This window comes from Mesocricetus auratus, unplaced genomic scaffold, assembly GCF_017639785.1.
Source record: "Mesocricetus auratus isolate SY011 unplaced genomic scaffold, BCM_Maur_2.0 Super-Scaffold_100003, whole genome shotgun sequence".
Lineage (NCBI taxonomy): Eukaryota > Metazoa > Chordata > Mammalia > Rodentia > Cricetidae > Mesocricetus > Mesocricetus auratus.
Window position 1 is genome coordinate 59,862,187 of NW_024429188.1, and position 20,618 is coordinate 59,882,804.

Below are 20,618 nucleotides of genomic sequence, written 5' to 3' on the forward strand. Positions count from 1 at the left end.
GTTTAGCAACAAGCCAAGCTAGGGCCAGGCATTCATAACTAACAATAAGCCTCTGTACATGATTTACTTGGGAGCTGGGTGGTGGGCCCCCTCAAAAAAAGCCAAAAGCATAACAAACATTACAAACAAAAGGCCATGTTCATTGTATTACTTTCTTCCCTTGCTTTGGATTCTTCAAGATGCCTCTGGCTATTTTCTCCATGTTATCTAAAATAAAAACCTATCCTTCAACTATACCTTGGAGTAGTAATGTCCTCAGTTTATACATCTGATACCTGAACCCTGGTTTATACATATATGATATTTGTTTACTTATATAGCTGTTTCAAGGAAGCATTTTTCATCTTCATAGACATACTTAAGATTATGAGTACTCTTAAGCATGCTTCTTCCTTACTTCATTGTAATACTAAAATCTTCCATATTTCTTGAGCGACAGCAATAGATGTCTGAGACTTGAGAAGCCCATGAGAGAATTTCTCATAAAGTGGAATTGCTCCTATTCTATTTCTAGTGAAAGAATAACTGAATTTGAAATTTTTTCTTTTTACTTTTTAATTTTTCCGAATGAGTTTAACTGCATAATGAATAAACTGTATTGTGATAAGCCTATGAGGTTAAGTCTATGCTCCCTATGATATAGTCTCTTTAATATCACAATAGCAAATGACTAATCATCTGTAGCCTTTTGGCTATTGTCCAACACTCTAGTCCTACCCTAAGATCTAAGAGAATTGGTACATTACATATCTGAGTTCTTACACAACATATTGACAAGGAAGATTTGTGCTTGATATTAAGTAGATCGTTTCCTTGTTGCTGACTTCAACATTGGAACATCAATAGGTCAAGTGATGTAAATCTTTGAAATAATAATAATCTCTGACAAGCAGCTAGGTTGTTTCTATACGTAGTGGGGCAACCGGATTACTTAGGTATAAATAGAGGTTTTCCACTAAATTGCCATGACCTGTAAGAGGCTTTACCACATCTACTTTATTTTCTTCAAAAACTGATTCAAAGTGACCAAGATAACTTTAAAATAATTATAGGTAATTTTGCTGCATTAATTTCATTTGTAATTCTATAACAAGAAATGGCTAATGTTGATTACTCATGTAATGCCTTAGATCCTATTCAAATGACTAATCCTAACAAAGTCTACACATTTGCTTGTCAGTACGTGATGTCAGTATGGACCCATTTACCACAATGAAGAGGTAGTGTGATAACTTGAATAAGAAATGTGCTTCACGGTCCCAGGTATTTGAACACTTGAATCCCAGTTGGAGGCACTGTTTAGGGAGGTTTAGGAAGTACAGCTTTGCTAGAAGTTGTATGTCACCTGAGACAGGCTTTGGGACTTTAAAGTCTCAAGACATTTTTTCCATTTCTTTCTCTCTGCTTTGTGCTGGTAAATCTGTATGTGAACTGTCAGTGTCCAGTTTCTGCAGCTTCATGCTATACTTTCTCCACCATTTTGGAATTTTGTCCCATTAGAACAAAAAGTAAATTATTTCTTCTTCAAGTTGCCTTTGTCATTATATTTTATTATAACCACAGAAAAATAACTCATATACATGTTAGTACCAGTGAGTTTTCTGTTGCTGTGGAAAGCCTGAGCATATTGGGAGTTTGTTGTTGTTTATTTTATTGATTTGTTTGTTTGTTATTGAGGAATGTGGAAGGCACTGGAACTTAAGATTTGAAAATTAGTTGAATGGTGTAACCAGAGTGTAAAGGGCCCTTTTAGTAGGTCCCCTGAGAGCAACGTGGATTGTAGAGACCCAGATCAAGTTGTTTTAGGAAAGTGGTTCTCAATCTTCTTAATTCTGTGATCCTTTAATATAGCTTATCGTGTTATAACCCACAACCAGGAAATTATTTTCTTTGCTACTTCATAACTGTAATTTTGCTTACAATATGAATCATAATGTAAATATCTGATATTCACGATAATTGATATGTGACCACTGTGAAAGGGTCATTAGAACCACAAAGGGGTCACGACCCACAGGTTAAGAACTACTCTTTAAGAGGTTAATAACAATATTAGTAACTGGGCTAGAAGCAATAGAATTTAGCTGTATTCTGCTTGTGTACTAAGAACCTGTCTGAGGCTAAATTAGTATATACTTAGGCAACAATAATTAATGAAAAAGCGAGGCCATGAATTTGAAGGAACACGTTTGGAGGGAGGGAAGTCAAGTAAAAGAAGTAAATATATTCTCAAAAGATGTTTTGGACTAATTTTTAATTTTTTTCTTTTTCTATTTAAAAGAATCTTTTCTCATTTTACATACCAATACCAGTTCTCACTCCCTCCTTCTTTCTGCTTTCCCCACCTTCCACCCACCCTATCCATTTCTCAGAGAGGGTAAGACTTCCCATTGGGAGTTAATAAAAGTCTGGCATATCACTTTGAGGCAGGACCAAGCCTCCCACCACAATATCTAGGCTGAGCATGGTATCGTTCCAAAGAGAATGGGCTCCATAAAGCTAGTTAAGCACTAGGGATACATCCTGGTTTCACTTCCAGTAGCTCACATACTGCTAAAACCACAACTATCACTCACATTAAGAGGGCCTAGTCTGGTCCTATACAGGTGCCTCTGCTCTCAGTCCAGAGTCAGTGGGCTCCCACAAGCTCCGATCAGCTGTCTCTTTGGTTATCCCCAAAAAATTCTTTACCCTTTGCTTACCTTATGACTCCTAGCTCTCTTGAAATGGACTATGGGAGCTCAGCCAAGTGCTTACCTGTGAATCTTTGCACCTGCTTCCATCAGTTGCTGGATTAAGGGTCTATGAGGATAATTCATGTAGTCATCAATCTGATTACAGAAGACAGCCAGTTCAGGTACCCTCTCCACTAAAGCTTAGAGTCTTAATTGGGTCATCCTCGTGGATTCCTGGGAATTTCCCTAATGCCAGTTTTCTTGATAGCCCTATAATGACTCCCTTAATCAAGATATCTCTTTTCTTGCTCTCCCTCTCCATAAGACTAATTTCTTATATATAGGCAGTTTCAAGACAGCAAAATATTTAATCTGTTGTGTGGTTATTATTAACGATTCTTAATCAGATCAATAATTAAAAAGGACAAACATGGTATAAAGAAATACAAAATATACAGTTTAAGGGGGGAAAAGAGCACCGCTAAGCTTAATGTTACAATCAAGGTCAGTTGTGAAAGAGATAAGAAGGTCAGGGCTATTCAGGATAGGCTTCCTTCTCTGCACTGGAAAGGAAAAGGAAGGATACCCTCAGGGCAAGACTCCACCCATCAAGACTTCTTTGTGAAGAGAGAAAGCTTAAAAAGTTTTCTGCTATTGTTTAGATTCTTAGTTTGGGTCATCCTTGTGGATCTCTGGACATTTCCCTAGTGCCACATTTCTTGTTAAACCTATAATGGCTCCCTCTACTAAGGTATCTCTTTACTTGTTCTCCTCTATTATTCCCTTGACTCAGTCTTCCTGTTCTCCTCCCCTTCCTCTTCTCCCCTTCTCTTTTTCCTATCTCCCTCCCCCTCCCCCTGTTTTCCCAATTTGCTGAGAAGCTCTTGTCCCTTTCCCCTTCTCTGGGGGACCAAGTATGTCTCTCTTAGGGTCCTCCTTGTTTCCTAGCTTCTCCGGAGGGGTGGATTGTAAGGTGGTTATCCTTTGCTCTATGTCTAATATCCATATATCAGTTAGTACATGCCATGTTTATCTTTCTGTGGCTGGATTACCTTATTCAGGATGGTTTCTTCCAGGTCCATCCATTAGCCTGTGAATTTCAAGATTCCATTGTTTTTTTTCTGCTGCATATTACTCCATTGTGTAAATGTACAATATTTTCTCGATCCATTCTTTGGTTGAGGTCCATTTAAGTTACTTCCAGGTTTTGTCTATTACAAACAATGCTGCTATGAACATGGGTGAACCTTAAGTATCCTTCCCCTTTAATGAGATTGATGGCTACCTTAAATGCCATCCTACGGCCTTCTTCCAGTAGCTGATGGAATCAGAAGCAGACACTCATGGCTAAGTGCTGAGTCAAACTCCTGGAATACAGTTGTAGAGAGGAATGAGGGGTGAGCAAAGGTGTCAAGACCCCATGCTTAAAAACCCACAGAAACAGCTGACCTGAGCAAGCGAGAGCATACAGACAACAGTCATAGAGCTGGGGACCCAGCATTGGACTGAAGCAAGCCCTCTAAATATGGATGCCAGTTAGGAGGGCTGGACAGTCTATGAGACCTCTGACAGTGGAATATATATTTATCCCTAGTGCACAAATGGACTATGGGAGACAATCCCCCGTGGAGGAATAGTCTTTCACCTAGATACATGGAGGAGGACCTACCTCCCCCAGAAAATGATGTGACAGACTTTGATGATCCGTCATGGAAGGCCTCACCCTCCCCAGAGAGTGGCTGGTGGATGTGTGTTGGGGGGTAGGTGGGGGACATGGGAGCATGGGAGAGACGGGGATCTGGGATTGATATGTTAAATAAGATTGTTTCTATATTAAATACATAAATTAAAAAAGAGTTTTCTGCTGCTAGACTGCAACAGAAAGCAAAAGCTGCTGCTAATATGGTACAAAGAGTTGAGGGTTCATTGCAAGCTAATGGAAAAATTATGCAGGGCCACATGCATGGTGCTAGCCTGAGTGGCATGCAAAATGAAAGAGTAAAGGGTTTGTATATTTTTCTTCTGCAATTTCAGAGCACCATTGAGGTCAGGTACAGTTGCCAGGGCAATCCCTGTGTGAGTCCATTACATGAAGTTATTAAAGTGAAACCTGGGTTGCACCAGAAACCCTAAGACATACTGGAGATGCCAGAGTTCTGAAATATTTGCCAAAAAAAGCTACATACAGGGAATGGAACCAGCCCAAGAAAGATGTTGCAGGCAAGAAACCTGTAGGAGTGGAGCCATCTGAGCCCTAAGCAATTAAAGTCCCTGACACTACACATAGATGTATCTGCAGGATTTGCAATTTTTCCCCTGGTAAATTTCAGTTGCTTTTGCCACCATTTTCACTATGCCTGCATGACTTCTTTTTTATATGGTAATGTACATTCTGTACCATTATAGGTTGGAAATATGAAAAAAATCCTTGAAAGAAACAGTATCTGTTTGTAAACCACAAAAGTCAGAGAAGCAGTCTGTCTTCAAGGAGTGAAGGACTCACAAGCATTTTTATTGTTTAGTATACGTTTAACAGATCCAGAAGAAGCCTCTAGTTAACACAACAACATAACACCTGATATTCAGAACTAGAGCAGTGGTTCACAATCTGTGGGTCATGACATTTGAGGGTTAAAAGATCTTTCACAGGGGGTTCATATAAGATATTATGCATATCACATATTTATATTACAGATCATAACTGTAGCAAACTTATAGTTATGAAGTAGCAATAAAAATAATATCATGGTTAGGGGTCACCACAACATGAGGAACAGTGTTAAAAGGTTGTAGCGTTAGTCAGGTTGGAACTGCTGTGCTAGAGGAAAAAGTGAGAAGTAGACTTCAACTCATAGGTACAAGATTTTCTGAATTGAACTCTGGTAGTGCAGTAAATAAGATCGTCAAGTAACAAATTGGATCTCCTAAAACTAAAAAGCTTCTGTATTTCAAAGGAAACTGTCCACCAAATGAAGAGGCAACATATACAATTGAGGAACAGCTTTGCCAGCCATACATCTTACAGAGGAATAATGTCTGGAATGTACAAAGAACTCAGAAAAGTAAACATCTAGAAATGAAATATCCTAATATAAAACTAGACTGTGGAACTTAAGAGAAAGTTCTCAAATGAAGAAATGCAGTCAGCTAGTAAACACTTCAAAAAGAAATCACATCATTAGTTCTCAGGGAAATACAGATTAATATAAGTTCCATCTCACCCATGTAAGAAATATCATCATCACAAATAATACTTACAACAAAATACTGATGTAGTTATTGGGGAAGAGGAACTTGTCCCCATTATTAGTGGGATTCAACATTAGTGAGAACAAAATGGCAACAGGCAGCCTGAGAAGGAAGCTAAGAGTTCACATCGGCAACCATAAACATGAAGCAGAAAGAGAGCAGGAGTGATATTATGAACTCTCAGAACCTGCCCCCAGTCGTGTACCTCCTCCATCAAGACTACATCTCTTAAATCTCCTCCAAAATACACCACCATTCCTTGGAAATCAAGTATCCACATGCCTGAGATTATTAGGGATATTTCTCATTTACAGAGCTGGAGATGTCTCCTTAACTATGTTAATCTTAACAATAAATGCTTCTTTTTCAGAATACACCTTAATTGAAATTATACTCTTCTATTACTCTTTTCCTCTCCAAACACACAGAATCTGTCCTATTGTTATTTTGCTAAATGGCTGCATTGTAAAATTATCTCTTAAATGTTTTTTGCTGTACCCACTTCCTGACTTGTTCTCAACCACAGTCAGAGAAGCTTCCTCTTGCTTTGCATAGCAGTTGGTGGAGAGATGCATAAATGATCAAAGAGCTGAAAGTAAGAGACTGAGTGCTCACTCTTAAATGGGACATCAACATAAACCCCACAACCATCAAAGATAGGGGAACATTGTTTAAGAGGTAGGAAGAATATAAGAGCTGGAGGATGACTATGAAATATTGTCTTCTGTATATGTCATAGCTATTAAAATCATGTACTCACATTGGTTTACCTTACTTGCAAAAGACCTACATAAGATCAAAACAATCAGTATCCTTACATAGATGTGGTTGGATGGATTCCAGTTCCTACTATTACTGGGGAGCTATTAGTAGCTGGTAGCTGCTGGTGAAGTGAGGATAATTCTTTATGGATGATTGCAGGGAATCATGCAGTTGGCATATGACATACATTTTTCAGTTTGGAGTCCATGGCTCCTGGGACACAATGTATCTTCTAGCTCCTGAGAGACTGATGCAATCCCTCAGACAGTGAATGTTCAGGCTCCTTTGTGTTTCTCTGTATCTTCCCTTAGTAGTCAAGGAAGCATGGAACCTTGAAAGGACAATTGGTGTTAGACATTAGTCTTCTGTACCCTATATGGCTTGCAAACTTCACTGTCTCCTGGCAACTACAATTGTACTGATACTGACAATTGCCATTATATTCTGTTTCTGATAAAGGTATAAAAAGTCTGATTGCTCTCAATAAAATTGTCACAGCCCCATTTTTTGTGTGACCCCCTCCAAACTGGCCTGATTTCATTCCTCACAGTCATAACAAGTGACCTTGGCCCAGAACCTAAATGTGGGTACTTATAGAGTATGTGATTTCTGACAGGTTAACTATGCTCCATTGGATGGCGCCACACCCCTGCAATGTGGGCAGCACTATCTGGATTTAGTGAGTTATTAAAAACATGAACAATATGACATGAGAAAGGAAATAGTGAGAGGGATATGGGTGGAGGTTGAGCAGGGAAATGAAGGGACTATATAATCTCAGCTCATTGTATATCTGTATAAATTTTCAAAATAATTAAGAATAGCATTTTCTAAGAGAATTTGGTTTGGTAGCATTATAGTACAGTGTGCAATTTAATACAGAATCCCTTCCAACTAGGAAAGCAACCCTGAAATCACAAGGTTTTTGCCAAGAAAGAGATTTCTATTTTTTTAGGTTCTTGATCGAGAGAGTGACTTCTAACTAATGAAGGCCTTGTGTTGAGAAAATAACTACCATGATAATTCCAAAAGACTGTATTCAACATTTGGTTTCAGTGAGCACAGTCAGCTGGAGTTCTTAAGCATAGGTATTTATATTTTCTCAAACTATATACCAACTAACTGCTTCATTCAGTCATAAGTAAAATTTAAGCTTAATCCATTTATCAATAAGTACAAAAACCTGTCATTCAGTTTTTAGTTTTACAGTATTATTTTAACTCTAACTTACCCAATAATTTCCCTTATAGAGATAGAATTTATTTCTTCTATATGCTAAATTCTATAAATTTTCCTGTTAATATGAAGCATAACCTTCTTATCTTAAATAATAAAAAGTTAAACCATAATTATTTTTAGGGATATTTCTTTTTTGGGGAGGCGGTTTCGAGACAGGATTTCTCTATGGCTTTGGAGGCTGTCCTGGAACTCACTCTGCAGACCAGGCTGGCCTTGAACTCATAGAGATCTGCCTGCCTCCACCTCCTGAGTGCTGAGATTAAAGGCATGTTCCACACCACCACCACCCAGCTTATAGGGATACTTCTTAAGCAATTCATATTCAGTTATATTTTTTATGACTTCTTTAAGTTCTTCTTCTGCCAAGCATGTACTTCCTGGTTTGTAGCCTATATTTAAATAAAGGTGAAATAAAATATGTATAATGTGCAAAATATAATTTATATTCAGTGCATTTTATTACACATGTAATGAAATATATATGTCCTATACACCATAGTGTATAGCACATTTATATAACATAGTAAAGTAGTATATATTATATGGAAAATAGAATGTGCAAATAGTTGAAAGTGATTCATTTTAAAGCGCTCACAATATGCAATCAGAGATATATTACTTTTTTGAAGTGCATATTGAGAAAACCTATAGACAAAATGGAAAGATTTAAGAGTATCATATCTATGGTTTAGTTAAATGGTTTATTTAATTGACATTACTGATATATCTGTTAGTTATAAAATGGACCAAGAAGCCATAACTAGCTTTTAAATATCATCACGTGCCATGTTTAATATTGTGTTTGTCACATTTGAATTTGTTTAAGCTTTAATCATCTTCAAGTTGTATTAAAGACACCATGTGGTAGGGCATAATGAATATTTTAATCTCAGCAAGTCATTATTGCCATAAACATTTTAAAATTTATCTAGGTGAGTCATTTATCATTCCCATTAGATTTATGAGACAGATTACTTGTAAATAGTGGAAAATTGAATCTTATTATTTATTTTTATGTTTATTCATCACTCATTAAGTAAGTGATCTCTCTGACCATTGTTTTCTCACTTTAATGAGATTAGCAAAGCTACATTAAAAACCTTTTATTCATTGTATATACAAATATTGAATTTACTGAATTTTTCATCATTTGGCTAAATCCAAAAGATATTTTACTAGTAAGATTATATTTAAAAATGTAGAATGGCTTGATAACTCTAACCCTAATTTTGATTAGTTGTTTAAGTAAATACTATTTTGATTGATTTTAAATGAATATTTACTTCTCAATTATTTTTAATCCGGTGTATGTGTCTGCACTGTGGATGTGTGCAGGTGCCTGAGGAGGCCAGAGATGTCAGATTTTCTATTACTTCAGTTATTGACAGTTGTGAGCTGCCTTGTATGGGTGCTGGGAATTGAAATCCATTCCTCTGCAAGAACATCAAGTTGTCTTAAACACTGAACCATTTCCAGCCACTTGATTACATTTCTATTGAACTTTGGTTTGAAAGCTATCATTTTCTTTTATCTACTTGCTATTATCGATCATGTTCCTTAATTATCTATAACTCTGATTTTGTCTACTCATTTGATTATCAGTCCTTAATTTTAAAGTCAGTGGGAATCAGGAAAATTATTGGTGCACTAATTAGTACAATTTTATTCCTACTATACAAGAATTTCAAAGATCATATTATTTCTATTTGTCAAATGGATGTAATTTCTATGCAATGTAAAGGTTCATGTGCTGAAGGCATGATCCTAAGTAGATGTACTCATTAATAGCGGAATGGATCAAGAGGACTCTGTCTTAGAGGTTGGATTTAGTAATTTTTTTAGGGATGACCTTAGGGGTCCGATACTATCCTGGGCTCTATTTTCTCTGAATCTTTGTTTCCTGGTATTCATTAAATGAGCAGTTATAACCTACCCTGAGATTTCACCATGATGGTCAGCTTTATCACAGGCCCAGAAGTAACAGGGAAGATGACCATGGTCTCCAGTCTGTGTAACTGTGAGGAATAAACCTTTCTTTCATCTACAGTGTCTCTCTCAGGTGTTACATATAACACACACACACACACACACACACAAACACACATACATATACGTGTGCACAATCACACTCGAGCATGTGCACACACACACACAAATAGTCATCCAAATTGTGACCATATGTAAAGATTTGCCTTAGTTTTTCATTGGTTTGAATCTCAGAATATAAAACCTTCCTAGGATATTTAGTTAAAATATTAGTTGAAAACAATATAGACAGTTTATTCTATTTTCCTTTAAAGTGTGAATATTGGTGAGTATAAATTGTAATACAGTGGCCAAGAACCTGAGTTCAGTCATCAAAATGTCTTCAAAGCTTTCTGGAAATTTATTTGTTTTGTAATTTTTTGAAAGCTATCTTTGCCCAGCAATTCCACTCTTAGGCATATACCCAAAAGATGCACATTCATACAACTAGGACATCTGTTCCACTATATTCATAGCAGCATTATTTGTAATAGCCAGAACCTGGAAACAAATTAGATACCCCTCAACTGAAGAGTGGATAGACAAAATGTGATATATTTACACAATGGCATACTATTCAGAGGAAAAAGAAAACAATGGAACTTGAAATTTGCAGGCAAATGGATGGCACTAGAAGAAACCATCCTGAATGAGGTAACCCAGTCACAAAAAGAGAAACATGGTATGTACTCACTCATTTATTGATTTTAGACATGAATCAGGGGAGTGCCAGCATACAGTCCTACTGGCAGAGAGTCTGGGAAACAGAATCTTCATCCAGTGACTGATGAAAGCAGAGGCAGATACCTACAGACAAACACTGAACTGAACTCCTGGAATCCAGTCACAGAAAGGGAGAACTGATGAGCAAAGTAGTTAAGAGTGGGCTGGTTTAACCCACAGAAACAGTTGACCTGAACAGGGGTGCTCTTGGACCCCAGATTGAGGGCTGTGTGGAAAGCATGGGAATGACCCAGACCCCCTGAATGCAGGTTTCAGTGAGGAGGCCTAGGTAATCTATGGGGCCTTGGGTAGTATTTATTCCTGGTGTACAAATAGACTTTGAGTGCCCATCCCACATGAGGGATGCTCTCTCAGCCTGGACTCTTGTGGGAGGGCCTAGGCTCTGTCCTGGATGAAATAACATATTCTGGAGATCCACCATGGAGTGGAGATTGGGTGGGAGACTGGGGGGGGGGGGGCTTGCCGGGGAGGGCAGGGGAGGAGGGGAAGGAGAGGGAGTGAAACAAGCTTGTTTCTAACTTAAATAAAAAAAGAAAGAAAAAAAAACTACTTTTGGAAATCTTAAATTCCTCAGTACACGTTGGATACTTCATTCCACTTTCATCCATTTACCTGCAAATTTCATGATTTCATTTTTATAGCTGAATATAATTCTATTGTGTATATATATCATGTTTTTGTTAGAAATTCATCAGTTAATGGAAATTAAAATTAATCAAGTTCTGTCATATGTCTGGCAGAAATTGTTCACTAAGTGCCCTCAACTTTGCGTGCTTTATATGCAATGTTCTAACACTGTCATATACTTACATACATATTCTTATCTTGTTGTGTACATTATGAATAATTGTTTTTCAGCTTTCACATTATTAGACATTGTCAGTAAATTCTTTTCCTGTGCATATTTTCAAATATTTTCTGCCATTGTTGCCTTAATTTTATAGACAAAGCAAACAAGCAAACAAAGAAAAACACTGAAATCACGAGAAGTTAACAGAGTTTACCAAAACCAATTTCTAGATGAAAAAGTAAATTTTCTGGTGGTCTTAATTTGCACTTTATTTTGAAATCATAAATATAAGAGTATGTACATACATACTGACCTCAAGTTCCATAAATAAACACAACATCAAATTGTATTTACCTAGCTTGTTATGAAAATTTATTTGCACATTGATGTTTATTATAAAACTGAGATACAGAAAGAAGAAGTTTTCTTTGTAAAATTTACTGTTTTTGTCATTTATACTGGTTTGATTCTTGACAAGGAAGCTGATACATTTGGGATATATCACATTCGATGCTTCATAAAGTACTTTTTACTGAAGCAACTTACGTAACTTTCATTTCATTTAGTCCACAATTTTTAGATTTGGACTAATCTTTCATTTCTTTTCACATATTTAAAGCCATATGACTCTACAGAGATGATAATATACCAAGGTTTACTGGGACTGGAATATTACTTATTAAATATCTTATTATAGAAAATAAAGAACTGAACTATACATTTATAGAAAGTACAGAGGATACCAATCATCTCCTCTGGCTCCTACAACCATTCCTCTTCAGCAAAGCTCCCTGATCCCTGAGGGGAATGTACTGATGCATGCATCACATTTAGGATTGATTGTTCCAAGGTGTCTCTGTATATTCTGTACATTCCCCAGGTGTGGTTCTCAGTGTTTGTTCCCATCTACTGGAAAAGGAAACTTCTATAATGATTCCTGAGAAAGACACCATCTATTGGTATAGCAAACAAACGGTTTTTAGGAATCATTTTTTTCTGTGTTCCTTTAGCAGAACAATCGTATTTGCTTACCTCTAGGACCATGGCCGATTTAGTCTCAGGTTCTTGACCACTTTATCAGTCCCAGGCATGTGTTTTACCTCAAGCAGTGAGAGTGGGCCTAAGATCCAATCATATAGTGGTTGATTACTTGCACAGTGTTTGTGCCACTATTGCATCAGTGCAGCATGCAGGCAGATCACCAATGTAGATTGCAGGGTCTATGGCTGAGTTAGTATTTACCTTTCTCCTATGGTACTGTGCAGAGTACTTTCCAATGCTATGACCACTAGTCTGTAGGGGTGAAGGCTTTAGTTAGGCAGATCTCAGATTCTCCATTTTCAATGAGTTCTGTGGGTGTTGTTTTCATGAATAGATCCTTAGCAACAGTTTGTGTAGAACAACAAATTGCCTTGACAGTATCCTGTGCTGTTTGGGGGAAACAGTGTCTCCCAGATACAATAGGACAGATGCACATCTAAACTCACAGAGAATGTGGCTTCATGAATAGAGCCGGCCAGGTTTCAAGTTAGACAGGAAATCCGTGTTGAGAGGGGGAAGTTGACACTTCTTCCCATCAATAAATGATAAGTTTTATGAAACTGACAACTTCTTGCAAAGGAAAACTTAGTTTTCTATAATGGAGAATCACTGGGTATAAAAACCACACTTAGGACATGCCGCAGCACCAGTAGTAGATGGTTGACACAAAACAAACTCATTGATGTATTTGTAGACTTTTTTCTGTGCAAAATTGCTTTGTGCAATTTTTTAATCTTACTAGATTTTTGCTTGTATATTATGATTTCCAATTTTGTGTTTTTATATGGAGTGTGTGTGTGTGTGTGTGTTTCTTGGTTTTTTTTTTCAGTGTCTTTTTTAAAATTCTGGTTTGATTTATTTGCCTTTTTCTTTTTTAAAGAATGCAATAAGGCATGGAGTTGGATTCCTGGGGAAGATCTGGTAGGATGTGAGGAAGGGGAACCATGGTTACAATATGAGCTTTCAATAAAAAAAAGAAAATACAGAGGATATAGAAAGATCATAAATTACACAACTGCAATGTGACATGGAAAATATGTACTGTAGGAAATTAAAAATATATTAGTATCATGCCTTCAATTGCAAGGCAGGAATAGAGATATAATTAGAAGTTCATAGCGAAAATGAGTTGCAGGAAATTTTAGTGCATGGAAACTAAACAATGATGTTTTCGTATAAATGCTTACAAAATAAACTTTAAAGAAATATAAAAGCAATGGCCTGTGCAATATTTCAACAGACTAAGCTGCCTGTTACCATCCCTGATGAGATGTGTTTGATACCCATAAACTATATGGTAGAAAAATAGAAACTAATTAATATTGATTCTCATGAACATTCACATGTGCTAATGAAAAATAAGGTAACAATTATTGGTACATTCCAGGAGAACTGATATTAAAAATGGCATTTTAGGTCTAAAATCAAGAACCAAATATGGTGTAACTCTTCCTCCATCTTCTCAACCAACAATGCCACTACACTTTACCAGGCTGCTCTTACATTTTCTTTTTTTCTCACCATTTGATTCCTTCATAGAAAGCCATTTTGGTTCTACTGTGTTCATCAAGATTATATAAATCTCTATCTGCACATTCTTAATATAATCATATTTGAAATTTCTCCTTTCCATGCAACCTATCATATTTACTGGCATATAATTTCAGTAACATCTGTTATTATATTAATTAACTTTAGGAAAATTGCATATTTAATTAATTTAGCCATATATTTTGATGTCATTCTCACATTTGTGTACCTGGCAAAAATAAGCTGAAATGTGTGTGTTTGTGTGTGTGTGTGTGTGTGTGTGTGTGTGTTGTCTGATATTAAAACTATTCTGGGTCTGTTTCTTGTTATAACATGCACAGCTTAAAAATTGACCTAACTCAGGCTGCTAGAAAGGTAGAAAGGACATGCATACAAACACATGTACAGAAAATCTGGGATCAGTTTGGTCAAAATCTTAATGGTGACACCAGCAGAAGCCTAAAAATTAAAATCATTTTTTCATTTTATTTATTTTTCTTTCTCATACAATATACCCTGACTGCACTCTCCCCTTCCTGCCATCCTCTCACCTCACCTCCCACATCTCCTCTTCCCCAGATCCACTGCTCCTTAGTTTCCCTTCTGGAAAGAGCATGTCTCCCAGGTATACCAATCAAACATGGCATAATTAGTTGCAATAAAACTAGCAACATATGTTTTTGTCAAGACTGGACAAGACAACTCAGTAGGAGTAAAGGGGGCCCCAAAGCAGGCAAACGACTCAGAGATACTCCCGCTTCTATTGTTAGGAGTCCTAAAAATATTCAAGCTAAACAACTACAGCCTATACACAGAGTGTGGTGATACCTTTCTTATACCAATAATGCCTGTCTAGGGGTCAGAGAATGGAACATGCAACTAACTAGCCATAGAGGTCTGGAGGTCTGTGCAGAAAGGCAGGAAGTGATATATCTGGGCAGAAACTGCCACTAGCTAACAATAGAAGTCTAGAAGTCTATACAGACTGGCAGGAAGTGATGTAGCTGGGAAGTAACAGTATATAAGCAGGATGGGGCCTCACTAAGACTATCACAACACCATTATGCTGAACAACACAAACTAAAGGTCAGCTTTGGACTAAAACCTGCTCATAACAATTTTGAGGTGACTTTTTGAGATGATGCAGTCTCACAGACACTACTTGGAACAGTTTTGACGTGGCTAGCTAAGGTGATTCAGCCACACAGATTCCTTTAAACAAGCTTTGTATTTGCCCATTATACAGAGACTGGACAACAAATGATACAGTTTGACAATTAACCAAAATTTTCTTTTCAGTATCCCCTAACGATATTGTTGCCCACAGACAGTGTGAAGTAACTTTAAGAACACAATGCCCACATTCCCAAAAGATGGGGTTTGTGGTTTTTGGTTACTCTTTGGGTTAAGGATATTTGTTGTTGTTTAGGGAGATTGGTTACAAAATGTTGTTGCTTATGATCAGGAAGAAAGTTGAACAAAAAGGATTTTATTCAAGGTTTGGTTTTGATAAAAATAGAAAGGAATCCAGATATTGTAGGATATAAAGGGTAGATTACAGAATCTACACTGAAAAGAATAAGGAAGGATATAGAGATGCTGAGATGAAAAAGTAGATTATTGAATCTACTCTTAAAAAGCAACTACTTGCCTTAAACACTTTACATTGGACTAGACATCTGTATATTGTATACAAATGTTGTATATTGATACAAACTTGAGATTAATTTTTCTGTGTTTCCAATATTCTAGGTTTTGTATTTATACAACTCATTTGACTATGCAATACAAAGTTCTAGTCCTTGAAAGTTATTGTTATCAACTATATAAGACAATTAGGAAAGTGTAATTTACTAATGAGTCAACCACTACAATCAAACGTGTAGTCACTTTAGGTAGGTTTTCAACATCAAACTGATATATTAGAAAGACATGTCATCTTCAAACACTTCTGATATCTACAGAATATGGCATTTAACATGTTTTAATAACTGGTTATTATGCTATGACAATGAAATATGTGTGCTCCTGGCAGCACCAATCTACATAAGAGAAGATGATGGGCATTGAAGAAAGTTCACATGGAGTTTGAATTATTTGTGGTAAAGGAAAGACACTTGGCAAGAAAGTGCCCTTACCTTGACTGCTGGCAGTTTGCTGTCCAAATTGGACATACAAGACACAAAAAAAAGAGTGACTGCAAACCTTACCAGGACAAGGTGGTTCAATCCTTCAGGTTATCCTGGTTCACAGAATGTCTGTGAGATGTGCTAGGCATATTGGCTAAAGATGGATGCCCCAGTGTTGCAGAGCAATCTTGGGTGACTGTTTAGGCAGACTGCTATTTCTGTCATTTCTCTCATTCTTTGGAAGTCATTTGCTCGCACTTCCTGTTTACTCAGTTAATATTATTTCCTTCTTGGGTATCTGAGGGAGTTGAAGACTAAATAGTATGGGTATAGTTTTCCCTGTTTACCAGAATCAGTAAAGAAACTCACTATAGATATATTAAGTGTAATGGGCTGTAAAGACAATAAAAGATAATCGACATGCATATTAGAATAGAAAGTAAATTAGATTTTGGACTCATCAGGAAAGAATAGATGATAGAGTATATTCTAGGCATTTGTAATATGCTTTTGGACTAGACATTGTATTTATTGACATGTATATATTATACATAGTTATTTTTCTTCTTGCGCATAGCTTTTCTCATATTGGTTATACATGTATTTTAGACAAAAAAGAGGGACAAGTGGTTATATCTTTCTTACACAAATAAAGCCTGTCTGTGGATAAGAGAATGGAGCTTGACACTAGCTTACCATAGAGGCTTGGAGGTCTTTACAGAGAGGCAGGTATAGACATAGCTGGGCAGTAACAGTATTTAACCAGGGACAAACAGGAAATTTCTCTATTATTCTCTGTGGACACACTTAGGAGGTAAGGTGTGCTGTGACTTTCTCCTCTCTGATTTCTCGGCATTTCCATCTATATCTGACTCCAGCCTTTTATTATCTAGATCAATAAAGGACTCCATTTACAGCAGAGTACCCAGTGCAGACCCATTTAGACAACTCAATTGCCATCTCACTCTCTGAGCCTCTATAAGTCCTGCTTAGTTGATTCTGTGGCCTGAACATGTTTACTTTATGCATCTGAAATGAGATAGGTTTATCTCTTGCTTACTGCTGAATAACAAGGCAAGTTCAGCTAATCTCAGTAGGAGATCTTTATAGGTAGCAGTTTCTGTTTGTAGTCATCTGGGAGCAGGAAACTGTGGTTTATTATACTTTCTAGGTACACTAGTAACTAGTCAGTCACTCATAAATACTCATATTCTGATTCAGGGGAGGCTTTGCTATCCTCATGGGTCTGATGTATTGGATGCTTAGCATGGTCATTCTCATGTCAGCAATACACATTCACACCAGGCAATGGTGGCACGTGCCTGTAATCCCAGTGTGGGGACACCAGACCTTGAGAAGAAACCCACTTACCCTTCAGCCTGGGAGCAGGCAGCTGTGTAATGTTTACTGAAAACAATTCAGTGCTATAAAGCTCTTGATAGGGCTCAGATAAGGGCTCACTCACTGAGATACCATGACTTTCACATCCCCTACGGCTAGATGCCTCTTCCTGTTCCCCTGCTGTGTCTCCCTGATTCTGGGGCCGGAGATAAAACCACCAGCCAGGAGGGTGAGAAGTCTGGAAAGAATTGTATGTAGATGGATGACAAAAGTCCTTGAAAAGGGAAGCTCTTTTTTCTTGGAGAGACTTCTCCTGAGACTTCTCTCTCCTAAGCGGACTTGGAATCTCCTCCTAAGCTGACTTGGGAAGCATAAAGTTTTCTTAAAGCAACTGACCGGTCTCGGTGTCATCTATCCCGACCACCTCGCTACATTCTCGGATGCAGGCCGCACAGCAGGTGCGACATCCCAGCATTGGGGAGGCAGAGTCAAGCATATTTTTGTCAGTTTGAGTCCAGTCTTGTCTACAAAGCAAATTCCAGGACAGTTTCCAAAACTACAGAGAGAAACCCTGTCATGAAAAACAAAACCAAAAACAATACACATTCACTCAGGACTTCATCTGCTCCTTAGTCATTAACTCATAGCTTCCTCCGCTCCCCACAATTCTTCCTTCTCTCAAGCATGCTATATTCCTCATGATTGCAAGGATGATTTTTTGTAGCATTTCCCCTATCCTATATACCCTTTTCGAAACTCATCAAATACACCAAAATTTATCACACCATACAAAGCAAAAATCACTTTTCACCTTTTCTATCAATTGCAGTATTTTTCCTCAGAATTTATTACTCTTTGAAAGTACTGAAGAAATACCCTGTTAAAACAAGAACATAAATGAGGCTTAGCAATATCATCAGACTTTGTTTCATGTTTGTTGAGCATATAATTATTTGCAGTGGTGTTGGCAGAAACAGATGAAAGAATGAAGCTACTCCTCATTGATATCCTTAAGCATCTATAAATAGTCCTTTTTGTCAGACTTGGAAATTTCAGTTCATTAAAAAAAGAAAGCTAACAAGGCTGTGGTAGCATATGCCTTTAATCCGAACACTCAGGAGGCAGAGGCAGGAAGATCTCTGTGAGTTAGAGGCCAACCTTGAGCTACAGAGTGAGTTTCAGGACAGCCAGCACTGTTTCACAGAGGAACCCTGTCTCTGACCACCCTTTGAAAATAAAGCTGCTAATGTTGAAAATCAAAGCAAGGTTCTGAGAAAATGGCTCAGTGACTAATAGTGCTGATTTTACACACCCGAGAACCTGAGTTCAGATCCCCAGCATCTACTTTAAAGGCTGGGCATGGCTGAGTGACTATTATCTTTGTATTGGGAGGTGGAAATGGTAGCTGAAGTTTGCTGACCAGCCTACATAAACACAGTGGATAGCTTCCAATACAGTGAGAAGCCTGATCTCAAAGCAACAATGTTGGGAGTAGTAGAGAAAGACATCCAATAACTTCCTTTGATCTAGAAATGTGTGTGCATAGGGACATGTCACATGCACACACCAATATTATATAGTGCACACATACCACCACCACACACAGACAAACCAAAATAGTACCCAAACTTTGCGGTTGAAAAGTGTCAGGCCCTAAAAATGGCACTTAGTCACTTAAATACTATGTTAAAGTTTAATATTGCTTGGGGTGTAAATGTACAAGAGTGCTCATACTTCCCATGATTTCTCAGTTGAAAGAACTTTGTATGGGTTTATTCATGCATCTTAGACAGTCCCTTAGAGATTAGTTTAAGTAGTGCCATGTAAAAAATCAAATGATGCGTGATTTATATATGCTTGAGGTAATGGGTATCTATATTTATCACTTGATTTATAAATTGCTTGAAATTTGTAATTAGTCATGCTTTAGCAAGAACTTCCTTTAATTATATCTTGACTGTGTGGTGCAATAAACTTTGAGGTTTAAGACATTTTTCTTAGTATTTCATACTGATTCTGTTACATTTTATAATCCTTTATACTTCAAACGCTTGTACTTTGAAAATACTGTATGTTAATTTTAATCACTCATCATCTGACAACTGCTCGTTTGATGACTTAACAGTTTATTTCCTATATAATTAGTAACATAGCCAATGATTCATAATATCCTTGCAGAACATCTCTTATGATAGGCATTATCAAATAAATTGCTGAAAATTTTACTTTTATGTTATATAAAAGTAGTTTTAACATTGACTTACCCTATCAAATTTTGTCAGATTTTTTTTCTTGTTTAGTTCAAGTTGCTGGGAAAATGGAAAAGCTTTTTTAAAACACATGTAATTTTAACAATAGATTGAGTTACAATGAAGATTTTATTTAGGATTTTAATTCATATACATTTACATATAGATTGTTAAGGATCTATATTTTGCTGTCAGCATTTTTCTACATTAAAATGTATTTGAGTGTGCACACTTCAGCAGAACATATAATAAAATTGGAACTATACAGGGAAGAATAGCACAGCCCCTGAGAAAGAATGACATTCAAATTCGTGGACTGTTCCATATTTTTTTATTTTTGACAAAGAAGCTAAAATTATACATTGGAAAAAGAAAGCATTTTCAGCAAATGGTGCTGGAATAACTGGATACTGGCATGTAGAAGACTGCAGATAAATCTATGTCTATCGCCATACACAAAACATAAGTCCAAAGGGATCAAAGACCTCAACATTAATCCAGCCACACTGAACCTCTTAGAAAAGAAAGTGGGAGTATCCTTGAATGAATTGGTACAGGAGACTGCTTCATGAACATAACACCAGAAGCATAAACACTAAGATTGACAATTAATAAATGGGACTGAGAAGCTTCTGTAAGACAAAGGACACAGTCAACAGGACAAAACCGCAGCCCATAGAGTGGGAAAAGATATTCACTAACCCCACATCTGACAGAGGGCTGATCTCCAAAATTTATTTAAAAATTCAAGAAACAAGTCTCCAAAACACCAAATAACCCTATTAAAAATTGGGGGTACTGATCTAAGTACAGAATTCTCAATAGAGGAGTCTAAAATGGCTGA

At 37.0% G+C, this 20,618-nt stretch overlaps 1 non-coding gene across 1 annotated transcript; it reads left to right on the forward strand.

Annotated features, from left to right (window-relative positions):
- Nucleotides 1-19,998: 19,998 nt before the first annotated feature.
- Nucleotides 19,999-20,105, forward strand: LOC121140071. The gene has a single exon (XR_005876911.1). It is a non-coding gene; the product is annotated as a U6 spliceosomal RNA (small nuclear RNA).
- The last annotated feature ends 513 nt before the right edge of the window (nucleotides 20,106-20,618 follow it).